Source organism: Camelus dromedarius, chromosome 6 (assembly GCF_036321535.1).
Source record: "Camelus dromedarius isolate mCamDro1 chromosome 6, mCamDro1.pat, whole genome shotgun sequence".
Classification (NCBI taxonomy): Eukaryota; Metazoa; Chordata; class Mammalia; order Artiodactyla; family Camelidae; genus Camelus; species Camelus dromedarius.
In genome coordinates, this window is record NC_087441.1 from 35,637,402 (window position 1) to 35,650,712 (window position 13,311).

Consider the following 13,311-nt stretch of genomic DNA (forward strand, 5'->3'; position numbering starts at 1 on the left):
AACCATAATTTATAATAATTTGGGGGAGGGAGGTAGGTAGGAAGGTCTGGCAAGGGGAAGAATGGGACTTGGATGGTTTCTGAGCAACAGTAGTAGTGTTCAAAACAGCATGCTGTGCTCAAGGAATACCAAGTAGCTCTGTTTTGCTGGGTTTTACAATTTAAGGGATCGAGAAAGACATGATTAAAAACTGGCCCCAAAAGTCAGGAGTCAATTCATGGAAGACCTTGGATGCCCTTGTATAACTAGGCATTGAGAGTTTACCCTATAGATTAGGAACACAACTTGAAGACTTTTTACAGAAAAGGGACATGGTCATATTCAAATTTTAGAAAGATTATTTGAAGGCAGAGGTAGATTTAAGGCAAGATTGATTCACAATCCTGGGTGAACCAAGGGTAACCACATAATTGTTGCCAAACTGGCACACTTTGAGACTGAAAAGGGAACACTATGATCATCCCACTTAGAAACGAGGTATAAACTGGGACCGTCTCTGGAAAACGAGATGTATATTCAGTATAATCTGAGGGGATTTAAGGGCACAGGGACCACTTATGAATTTTCTGACATGATCTAAGTTTTAGACAAAGAAGCTCCATGAAAACAAAGCAGTGGGGATAAAAAGATGAATTTAAGAGATGGTTAGAAGATAAAACTGGGAATCCTTGATAAATGATTGAAAAGGATGAAGAAGAGGAGAGCATCTGTGCTTTCAGCTCTGACATGTATGAAGTCTGGAAGATATCCCAGCTGTCCTTACAATAAGAAAAAGAAAAACTGAACAAACCAAAAACCAGTGAGTTTTTGTGGACCCATCAGAGAACTGAAATCACAAGGCAGACCTCCGCCCCAAAATCTGGCAAGACAGAAGAACCTAGAGTCATGGCTAAGGTATGTTTACCTAGGAGGAAGCCTCTGGAAACCTAAACGAGTTGGAACACAAATGGGAATTTTGATGAATTACTGGAGACTGAGTGTGGGCTGGAATGAGCATAAGAAACTTTTGAAGGGCACAGTGTTAGGGGGACCACCCACACTTCCTGGGTTCTGCTTCCAGAAATCCTACCAGGTTCTCTTTTGTGAAAAGCCAAGAAAATTCGATTATAGCTCTGGCAGTGGGGAGGGAAAGGCATCAATTTGAAATAGGTGCAGAGCTCTACTGTGTTCTCTGTCACAGAGGCCTATGTCCAGAGGAAAGAACTTTGTCAGAGCCTTATCTAACCTGTGGATAGGGGTCTCCTGCCCGCTCTAGCCCTTCCACCTGGAGAGGAGAGGAAAAAGGTGAAGAAGCACCTGTGAAGGGCACAGCCCAGGAGCTAAACCCAGTAAAAGACTGTGGTTTAGTCATAGGGTTATAGATTGCATTCCCTCCCCGTATCTTACCACCACACCCACAAGGCTCCAGTGCAATTAACAGCATTGAGTTACCGGTTAAAGAGCAGCAAGATGCAGATTCTATCTAAGGAAGAGTTCTTAGGGAAGCCCAAAGTCAACAAGAAAGACAAAATCTAGGAAGTTGAAGCCTCTGACATCTATAGCTAAAGTAAACACAGCCCAACCCAACGCCTAGCAGATTAAGTCTGTTTACTTCAATTCTTGTTATACAATACATCTTAGCTGTCAAAAAAAAGTTACAAGGTATGCTAAAGGGCAAAAAAGAATAGTCCAAAGAAACAAAGTGAGCCTCAGAACCAGACAAGGGTTTAAATTGACTATGGTTAATATGCTAGAAAGCTCTAATGGAAAAAAAGTAGGAAGCATGCAAGAACAGCCTGATAATGTGAGCAGAGAGGTTGGAAACCTTAAGAAAGAAATCCAGAGGAAATCTAAAAATCAAAAGCACCGTAACACAAATGAAGAATGAAGATGAACCCATGATACGCTAGATACAGTTGAAGAAAAAAAACATGAGCTTAAAGATAAGTCAATAGAAATTTCACAAACTGAAATGAAAAGAGAAAAGGAATGAAAAAGATACCAGAGAACATCAAAGAACAGTGTGACAGTTTCAAAAGATGTAAATAGCTGTACACCAAAAATTAACACAACATTGTAAACCAGCTATACTTCAGTTAAAAAAAAAGATGTAATAATGCATAATTAGAACACTGGAGGAGAAGAAAAAGAGAGAAGAAATATTTGAAGCAATAATGGCTGAGAATTTTCTAAAATTAATGGCAGATACCAAAACTCAGATCCAGGAAGCTCAGAGAAGCAGGATAAATACATAATATACTAGCCATATGTCAAAACTGCAAAAAGAAAAAAAAAAAAGAGAGATAGAGAAAAGAGAAAAATCTTGAAAGAGAAGGGAAGGTGAAAGATTAGTGATAATTCTCAGGCATCTAGTACGGGTGGCGCCGACAGCACAGGAAAAGCAGGCCAGAAAAATTTCCATCTTGAATTCAGCTCTAAATTATTTTTTTAAGTCAGTGTAACTTCCACAGCATCTGCTGGTACCCAGGCCAAGATCCCCTCACTCCAGACCTGGATTCCTACTCTGGTGTTTTAGGTCCCACCCCTGAATTCATTTTCTCCCTTCCCTTCTATTGTCCAGCTTGAGTTCTGCCTTATACCATTTTTTAAAATAATATTACTCCTAAATTCAACATTTTTTCCATTGCCACTGCTTTTTTACTCTTTGGGATCCTTAAAAAATGTTTAAATAATAAGGTAATTTGGTTCCTTTGAAGAAAACTAAGAAAGTCGAAACAGTATAAGAAAAACCAAATCATCCATAATCCTGTAGCCCAAAGTTAATCATGGCTGGTAAAAACTGATGTATTTTTTCTTTACTTAAATAGCCATGCTTCTCCTGCCTCTGAGTCTTTGCACATGCTGTTCTGTATGCCTGGAATACTCTTTTCTCATTTCCGTGCTTTCAGGACCAGTAGCTGAGCATGGTGACATGAACCAAAAGAGCGGTAACCTTGGCACATAATTCAGGGCATCTCTGCCTGGTGTGTGTATATATCAGAAGAGTAACCCAGTAACAGTACACAAACACTGGCCATCACGCTGTGCGGGCTGAGTCCTTAGCATCAACACTATGTGCCCGGGAGAAGCAATGGCAGAAGGAGCCTAAAGGCAGACAGTTCTCTCTCTGCTTGGCTTTGGAATCAGGCCAAACCCTCACACTCACTGTCTCTGGACTGGGTAAGTTCCGAGGGGTTTTGTGTAATTTTATTTTGAGGGGAGAGAAGGGCTGAAAGAGAGCTGTTATTGTTGCTGTTGTTGTTTTCTTACAAAGTGTAGGGGAAAAGTGACTGACTGGGGGAGCGGTTGGAAAGGACCGTATTATAACCATATCTGTATCCTGAACTTTAATGAAACAGGTCATGCTTGTCCGTAGTCTGTGCGTGCTCTTCATTCTCCTGAAGCTCAAAGGAGCAGCCTGTCTGTGGGAAGCATTCCTGAAAGCCAAATGACTACTCCATCAGAACTTAAGCCAAGTGCATCGCTGTCTTGTTCTAACTTAAAAACAAAACTTGTTTTTCACTGCTTTCCAATGCTAACGAAAATCAGGAAACTTCCTCTTTTTCTTCAAATGCATATTCCTTCATTCTTCTGAGTTAAATTTTTCTCACTTTCAGAATTGCAAAAGAAAATGCATAGCCCTTCATTAAACAGACTCAGTAAATAGCACTTCAGTTTAAGAACAAAGCCAGTATTATGACAGACAAGTCATGGTATACAATATTGCCCAATTAACTCCAACAGGTGCAATTATAAAAGATCTCTTTCATGATGCTGGTTGATAAATATTTAAAGATATTTACCTACTTTGCAAATAGATCTTTTTCTGTTTAAAGTCTACAAAAATATTAATTTCTAAAAATCTTGTAACTGGCAATGTGGTTACCAAAGTACATTAGAACATTTCAACGGGGCCTGTTGTTTTTGACTGAGTTCTCACAATTCTATTGCCTGTTTTGTAAGCTGTCACAGCATAATTTCTTTCACCCCTGAAGCTACCACAGTAAAAAGGATACTTCTTTCTCATGAAAAAAAGTGTCACACAGTTAAGATTTTCATGGTGTATCCAGTTGTACATTAGAAAAATTTTTTTGTTCTTAATTATCTACAATACCGTACAGGGAAAACCACCACCGTGATTACTCAGGGAACAGGTAAGCTTCCCCATGTTCCTTCTAAATAAAAACACTGCAGAAGAGAAAAAGAAGAAACGCTCTAGTTTATTTTGAAGTAAGCATCGGAAGAGCTTGCCTTATGGGATGGTAAAAAGTCCCACTTGGGTTGAGTTACCCAAGGTAAATACGCCACTGCACAGTGTGGCGGGGCTGGGGGGAGAGGCAGTCCTTTCATACCTTTGACAAGTTTGCAGGGCAGTCCTTGGAGCGTCAGAGGCTATGTTCAGCAACTTGGCTGGGACAAAGTCAGGGCCAGATCCACAATCTCAAGTGGATGCAGAAGGAAGAAAGAAAATGCCTGGTATTCAAGAGCCAACTCTCAGCTGAGCTTCAGGAGTGCCCTTTCTGGTTTTCAGGGATAGAGAAATCCAAATATGTTTGAGAAAACATGTATATTTCTATTTTGAGTGGAACACGGCTTAGTCCTTCTTTGGTTATCTGGTCTCCAATCTCCAATTTCTCCAATTGGAAAGGGGGAAAAGCAGATAAAGAGAGAGAAAGGCTGCCACGAGGCAAAATTTTTTCTCTCTCCTTTTTAAAAATTTGTGTTGTAATAGAGGTCAAAACTGAACTTGGGCCTGAAAAGTATTAGGATGGCAGAAGAAGTCTCCGTTGCAGGAAGTGGTGATATGGTGATAGATGTCCTCCTGATTTTGTTCACACTGTTGCCCACAAACTCTTGCTCAAAGTCCTGCCCAAGTCTAGCTTTGCCATGAGACGTTCCCAGACAACCTCAGCCCAAAGCGATCTTCTAGATTCATAGCACTGACCGCTGACAATGCTTATTTGTCATTAAACACGTAGGGCCTTAAATTATCATTTGGGTATGTTGGTTTGAAGTGGCTTTGAGACTTTCTGGTGAAGAATTTCACCAGCAAAATGAAAGCCACTCAAAGAAAAGTTCAGTGCAGAGATTTAAGGGTGGAAATCTTCAGAAAATAGGTGGTGATTGGAACCAGAAGAATGAATGTGAGAACACAGATAAAGGAATGTAAAGCAAGGAAAGAAGAGAATGTAAAGAGTGTTCTAAAGAGCACCATTACTTAAGCATATAGTAGAAAACTTAGTGAAAGAAAATTTCATGTTGTCAGAAAAGCAGAAAGACTGTTGCTTTCTCTGTGCTTTTAGCTTTCCCAAGGAGAGAGGAAGGAATTGTGTTACTGATGATCTCAGTATTTTCCAGAACATCTACCATAATTCTTTTGAATGTAGTATATGCCCTAGATATTTATTTGGTGCACAAGACATGAGGAATAAATTCACATAAACATTACTCTTATTTTCCTTTTAATTGTTATGTTCTTAATAATCATCCCAGTGCCAATCCTGTTCCAGTGTATTTATCTCATCTTTTCTCAGAAGACAGTGAGTGGCCTCCTTGGTTCTTGTTCGTGGCAGACTCTCACCTCTAGGGGGAGCTCAAGGAGAGGAGTACTGAATAAAGGTCAAGTCTAAGACCATATTGGGTCAGGGTAGTCGTGGATCGTGTTTTTGGTGAATTAGGAAGGGATTAGAAGGAATTAGCCTCCTCTGGGCTGAATATTTAATTCTTTTGAAATCACACCTTTTAAAAAATTTCACATGACAAGAAACAGATCCAGTCTTGACTCTCACTTGGAAAAATTATTCTGACCTGGCAAAACTAAACAAACCACCAGGGCAGAACCTGTGGGTTAAAAATAACAGCCAAAAGGCTACATATAGTCAGTGACACTTTTCACTCAAGGTATGTGATTCTGTGAATATCTGTTTGTGTGAACGTGTGTGTGTTCGAAGAGTTGAACAACTCTGAAACAGGCACAAACCTACCACTTCCCCACATTATCTACTACTCCATTCATCTGGTATCTGGCCCATGTCACAGATTTTTATCATCTTTTTGGTCACTATCAGCAATTGAGTTTGCAAATATTATTTACATTTGTAAAAGTCCTTTTTTATAACTGACCCTCTCAAAGCTTTCATGGTTAGTATTTAAGTGTTCAATCTCTCATAAATTGCTTCGTTTCACATCAGGAGAAGACCAATTTCTGTTGCTTTCTTTGAAGACGTGTTTTGCTCCACGTAGGGGAGCTTAGCAGGATAGGCAGGAACTCCTGTGCACACAGTCTGTCCTATCTCTTGCTTTTGGGTTCAGTGTCTCCACTTACTGTGTCCACCTCAGCTGAGTTGAAATCCCCGGAGCATCCCTCTTAGTGGGAAAAAGTGTGGATCCTTCTTATGGACCGTGAGTCGTTATTTTATTATTGTCACCAAAAAATTTAACAAGAAAGACAAGTAAGATCTGAAAACAAAGTATTCAGTACTACATGTTAGTCAAACCTTGTTTTTCTTACACTTGGAAAGAAAAGAAAGGGCCCTGAAGTAAAAGCCTTCCTCTGTGGTTCTATGACCACAGCCAAGGCAGGAGACTTCACATCCCAACACAAATGAGAATTACAAGCAGGCGGGATTAGCAACCTCCACAAGGCAGGCACGCTGCCACTGGTCTGGATTTCCCAGTGTAAAAAGCTCTTCTTCTGTTCTAAAAGGACAAACATTTCAGGTCTCACCATGGGTAACTGGGAAAATAGGGTAGTAAAGGGTCTTCCAAATGGTAAACTACCTATTTGTTTGATAATTATTTTGCAACGTCAGTAAACAAATCTGTTTAATTCATCCATCCAATCAAAAAACCATTCATCAATTTAAAAAAAAGGTTACATAATAGAAAAATACATACTGAGCACTGTGAAAGCAGTGTCATATCTTAGGAGTCTTAAAAAAAATAAAAGAAACCAATTTATGCCATCCTGTTCTCCTTCAAAAAAAAAAACAACAACCATTCATTAAGTGTCTACCATGCGTGGGGCTCTGCACCAGCACAGAGGCATAAAACAAGGTCCCCACCCTAAAAAGTTGATAGTCTAGCACTTCAGGCAAATGTGAATGGATTTCCTGTTTTCACTGTGGTTCACAGCAATGTTTAGTTTTGAACCCATTTACTTGAGAGAATTGTGAACACATTGGTCATAATCTCTATAGGAAGTACCTAATATTAGTTCCCAGGTATGAGGCATTCCAGACATATTTTTAAATGGCGATTTGCAGAGTCCCATGGCAAAGATTTTAAATGGATTTGATCAAAAGTCAAAAGGAGCCCTTTCACATGCTCTTGCTGAGAAACTTGGCATTGCGACTGTACCTAATTGAGAGGCTTTTCTGGCTGAAGTGTGCTGGCTGCAAGCCCAATCACAGGACCCCTTGGAACAATGAGTAAGGCCATTAGTTTGCATGCCTAATCCCAAGTGACCTTGTACGGGTCTCCCTCTCTCTTGGGCTTTGCAGGTCCCATGGTTTGGTAGCATGGGAGAGTGACACATTAATCCTGCTCTTTCTTCTCCCTCATCCTTACAGATTGCTACAGGCCACGGACTGTCCTGTAAATGGAGACTGAATCATCTTTTTTTTTTAACAACTTGACAGTGAAGCTTACATCAGAGCATGTTCAAGTTACAGGTGTTATTAACTTTGAACATGAATCTGTAATTTTTCTTTTGTCCTTGCTAATAACTCCCTTCCTTTTTAAAGATAGCTTTATTAAAATATATGCCAAATGTAACTAGCTTCAATATTATTAATTTAAAATTTTTTTTCTTAGTTACTATTCCTTCTTCTTAGTCATTACATTACTGGATTTGAACTTTTTTTTCCTTTAGTATCTACAGTGACTGATCAAATGCAATAACCAGCTGACTTAAACACACCTAGAGTATTACTTAATCCTTCAGAAATCCCCTCTATACTTTTGTCTTTAAAAAAGCAAAAGCAAAACAAGACAAAGAAACAAACAGACTCCATACAACAAAACCTTAATTAAAAAAAATTTTTTTGAGGGGGACATAATTAGGTTTATTTTTATTTATTTAATGGAGATACTGAGGATTGAACCTAGGATCTTGTGCATGCTAGGCATGCACTCTACCACTGAGCTACACCCTCCCCTCTAACAAAATCTTTAAAAGCAATAATAAATATGTATATATTTTTCCTTTAGGTAAAAGTAAAACCGAGGCAAGTGTAAATTATCTGAACTCCACTCTCCATTATCATGAATTGTCTTTGACTATTCCCTCTTGCCAAATTGTTTGTTTCTGGTTGTGTGGAAGATATTTCTATAAAATAACTTGGAAGAAGCAGGAGAAACAGATCTTTAAATAAAATTATTGTATATGGTTGTCTAAGACCATTAGCAGATGGGTAATAGTAAATTTGTAGGTTCAAAATGATGGAAGCAGATTTTAAAAAGGGGTTCCCAAAGGGTTTTCTGATGAGAAAGTTATCTCCCTGAAACCTGACTAGGGTTAGAGACGTTTGACTGACTCCTCCTTCTGAGGACTGATTCCCAGTGAGTTGAATGAGGCCATTGGAGAGTAACCACTGGCACAGAGATCTACCACTATAGACTTTAAGATCTTGCCATAAAGTATTATGAATTACACCTGTTTAAAACTTGTGAGGAAGAGGTCCCAATATAGGATTAAGTGGGAAGCACAGTTTTGTCCAAGAAGAAACCAAAGTGAACATTACCTTGAGATTTTTTTTTTCCAAGTAGAATTAATATTGTTAGTTTCAATGGACAATTATATATATCTTTAAAAATATTTTTGATTATTTAACCTGAAACAAATGCAGAAATGGCAAGTGCTTTCTTATCCTGCAACAATAACAAGTTTTGCCTATGACATTCAAAAGCCATTATTTCTGCAAGAGCTATAGGCTTACTTTACCCACATACCCAGTACTCCCCTCCCCCACAAATCACATCCCAACTTGGCCCTCACCCCCCCCACCCCTGCCCCACCTTCCCAAACAGGTGAGAGTTAAACTTGGAACAAATAGGATCACAAAGACACATACATCATTAAAGAGACTTCATATAACTAGATTCAAAATCCTAGCTCTGTAGTCAAGTTTCTACTGTCTGTATAAATCAGTCTTCTGCTGTTTGTAAAAAGGAAGTTTTGTTCTTTTTTAGTGCTGAATTTTAAAAGATGTACAAGTTTGGTAGAAAAAAATTAAATTAAAATCAGTCAATTAAATTGAGTTTATTTATTGAAAGGTTCATCAGAGAAATTCATTACATGCTTTTTGAAGTTCAAAACCAAAAAGCTAAATAATGGTATAAATGTTTTATCCTTTGGGGCAATTACGTAAATTATCAGGAGGAACTGAGTAAGAAAAGGCTGTATGGAAGCAGAATATTGGCTGATGGTTGTTGCATATTAAGTCACCAGAAGCTTACAAATCTGTTAAAAGCCAGGACATTTGTTCAATTGTTCAAAAAGCCAATTGATTTAGTATGGAAAAGAATCTTCTGCTTTTAGTGTAATCTTTGCATTTGTTTTTCCTTTTCTAATTGTAAGAATTTATAAGCTACCTTTCCAAGAGTTAAAATATTCCACCAGAAAAAAAAAAAAAAAGACGACTATTACTTATTTACAAGTAAAGACTCTAATTATAAGAAATTCCTTTATGAAGATTATGTCCTGAGTTTTTTCACATCTTTAGTCACAGATGTGTACTCCCTCTGGACAAAAACCAGGCGGCCCATTTCTGAGTGCCCTTTATCAGTTCTGACACATCATTGCTCCTGTTTCTTCAGAAGTATCACAGGATGTAAATGAATAGTGCCCCACCTCACTGTAATTAGTGTCCTTATCTAATAAAGGTGCCAGGGTTCCGCTTTGTGCTCTGCCTGAACTCACAGCCTACTTGTTTGTGGGAACGGAGAGGTACTGTCATCAAGTTCTGCCTTGTGGTTGCTGCCACCCTGGACTATTTTAGAGATTTTAACTCACTCATAATTCAAGGTGGCAAAAATGGAAACCATTGTTTTGGATTTTGAGTTACGACAAATGAAAAATGCTATGAAATATATAATAAATTATAAGAATTCTGAAATGGTGATTTTTTTCCATGGAGGCCATGAAAAGTAAGACAGAAAAAAAAAAAAAAAAACCAGAAAACACAGCCTTTGGCAAAATTTAAATTCATAGCTTTTTGATAACCTATCTGAAGTGTCTGTATCTTGTTTTCTGGTACTATAGTAACACAATTTTTAGTTTGCATTAGATGCATTTCTGCATCACGATTATTACTGTCCCTCTTCACCATAAAATTTCTTCCTAACGTTTTCTCTTCTCAGTTTTCAACTTCTCTGATTCATCTTAAGTCCCATCCACAAATAGTGAAATATGGTGTTCCTAAATCCTTCAGACTTGAATTTCTGGTTGCATATCATCTTCTCCCAATGATAACCACACAGTATTGCACCACATTTTCCCCTTCCATCTTCTCTGTTAGACTTGTGCTATCCTCCACAGTAGCCATCAACCACATGTGATTATTGATCCCTTGAAATGTGACTGCTCTGTATTAAAAATGTGTTCTAAGTATAAATTGTGCTCTGAGTCTAAAATGGATCCCCAGTAATTAGTATGAAAAAAGAATGTAAAGTATCTTAATCATTTTAATACTGATTAAAATGAAACTATGGTGGAAATATTGGCTTAAATGGATTATCTTAGTAAAATTATTTTTACCTGATTTTTAAAAACTTTTTTAATATGGCTACTAGAAAGTTTTAAATGATCTAAGTGGCTCACATTATGTTTCTATTGGACAGCTTGGGTTAGAATATCTTGAGTCCCTAGATAATATACCCCTGTGATTTCCTATATTCCTTCCTTATTCTGAATTCTTTTGATGCAACTCCTTTTTCACTTGAATTTCTCATCTCTACACACTTTGCAGCTTCATATGTCCACACTGTAGGCTCTGGGAACCCTCTTAAACTTACATTCTTGTATTCAATAAGCATGTATTGCATGACTACTTAGTGTCAGGTATTTTATCTAGAACTGTAGGCAAATCTGGGGCTGGAGCATGTGCTGGAAACCACAGGTACATCCTGTGACTAGAGATGAAGATGTAAGAAAGAAAGCTATGCGATACAAGGTACCCAATGCAAAGGAGCCCCGTCATGAAATGCTTGCATGAAATGATGGAGTTTGGTTTCTATACAGAAGGTGGTGGGTGGTCACTGAGGACTTTTAAACGATGGAAGATTTTTAGGAAGATTAGGTTTTAGCAGGATAAGAAAAGAATTAAACAGCTATCATAACCATAAAAAATATTTTGAAGCCTCAAACTAAAGCAGGGGCAATGAGGATAGTTGATTTCAGATTTCAGTGTCATATGAAATATAGACTCTGTAGAACATGCTAACTATTTAAATATGGATAAGAAGGGAATGAGACAGGTCAAGGATGAGAACTTGCCTAAAAATTCTACTTTGAAAGGTAATGGTCCCATTTACTGAAACTCAGAATATGGAGACTAGAATCTGACAAATTTCAAGTCTCATCCACTGAATCTGGGCTTCTTAGAAGGTACCCAAGTGAAATTATATGTTAGCAAGGGACAGAAGAGTATAGTACACAGGATTAAAATCCAGATTAGAGATATAAGTGGTATCAAAACATGAGAGTTAAAAAAAGTAACCATGGGATAGAATGGAAATTAATAATTCAAACTCTGTAAATCATTTCTTTGTGAAAAACTAAAAATAAAATATTTAAGGTTCCACATGTAAATATATTTACACACAAAAAAGTCCATATCCTGAAATGCTTCTGAGACATGGAGTTATAAATGATTTTTCTTTTCTTTTCTTGGCATCATTTTCTAAATTGTCTATAATGGACATGTATTACTTATAATGCTTTTCAAGAATTTTGTTTTAACAACAAAAGAAATAAGATTGGTATATTCAAGTCAGGCACTTTCAAACTATACTGAAATGCTTATGGTTAAAAGAAAACATTTTCCTTTGACTACCTCCAATCCTATACCCAGCACAGAATCAGTGTTACAAGTTCAGCTTGTATTCTTCATGCACTTTTCCAGTTCATTTACAAACATGTGAGAGAAGCAGTTTTTGTCCCTGTGTTGTGTTTTTAGTATTGGTTTATGCTTCATCATAAATAGATCCTGAGCCCTTGCTTCTCCTTTATCTGAATCTCTGCTTAGAAGATTTCTCCTTGTCCACTGGTTTTAAATGCTAGTCTCCATGGCTGATGACGCATACATATGCCAAAGCCATGACCTTCGCCCAGAGCTCCAGACTCACTCATAGTCCTTGTCTGTTTGACACTGACACTTGGCTACATACTAAGCACTTCGAACTAAATATGTCCATAATAGAATCCTTGATGCCTGTTCTTTCCTGTGGCCACAACCCCAAACTGTTCTTTCCGATCTCAGTAAATGGTATTTGCTTTCATTCATCCAGGCTAGAGCCCCAAATCAAGAAATTTTCCTCAATTTCTCAACTTCACATCTAATGCATCAGCAGAAACTGTTGGCTCTACTTCTAAAATATATTCTATATCCATCCATTTTTTTCCATCTCCACTGCCATCACCCTAGTCCAAATTGTCACGTTCACTTGTCTGGATTACATCATAGTCTACTTCCTTTTTCCTCATATCTTCTTAGAAAAAAAAATGGTTTCCATGCAAAACAAGTGATTTGTAAAAATGTACATCAGATCATCTTACTCTTTGATTAAAAACATCCAGCCGTTTCTCATTTCTTTCAGAATAAAACCCAGACTTCCTATCATGACCTGTAAGTCCCTCCGTGGTACATGCCTTGATCGCCATCTTCCTGGCTGCATTGGCTTTCACTTTGTTCCTAAAACAACAGCAATTCATTCTGGCCATGGGACCTTTGCATTGCTGCTCTTTCTGTCTGAAAAGCTCTTCCTCCAAATGTAAATAAGCCTGACTCCTTCTCTTCAAGTCTAAACCCCAGTGTCACTTTCTCAGGGAGTTCTTCCCTAGCCCTGTGCTCCCTTATTACACATGACCTTATACCTGTAAAGTATAAACTTAAAGCAATGCATGTAATCAACAAAGAACACTGAGATTATTATTATACAGTCATTACACATGACTTTGCCCACTTGAGGTTTTGTCACAAATGATTACTATTAAAAAATGCTCATGAAACAGATATTTACTCACACTACACTTTATAAAGGAAAAGAGGAAAAAAGAGAATCTTTTCTTAGTCTATTAACTAATCTGGTCTTACTCATGAGCCTGCCCCA

General features: G+C 37.9%; 1 long non-coding RNA gene across 4 annotated transcripts in view; it reads left to right on the top strand.

Annotated features, from left to right (window-relative positions):
• The first annotated feature begins 2,998 nt into the window (after window positions 1–2,998).
• LOC105088357 (uncharacterized) overlaps window positions 2,999–13,311 on the top strand; it is a 92,320-nt gene continuing 82,007 nt past the window's right edge. For all 4 annotated transcript variants that reach the window (XR_010381250.1, XR_004138299.2, XR_010381248.1 and 1 more), the window contains exon 1: window positions 2,999–3,159. This is a non-coding gene — a long non-coding RNA (uncharacterized LOC105088357). The remainder of the gene's footprint in view (window positions 3,160–13,311) is intronic.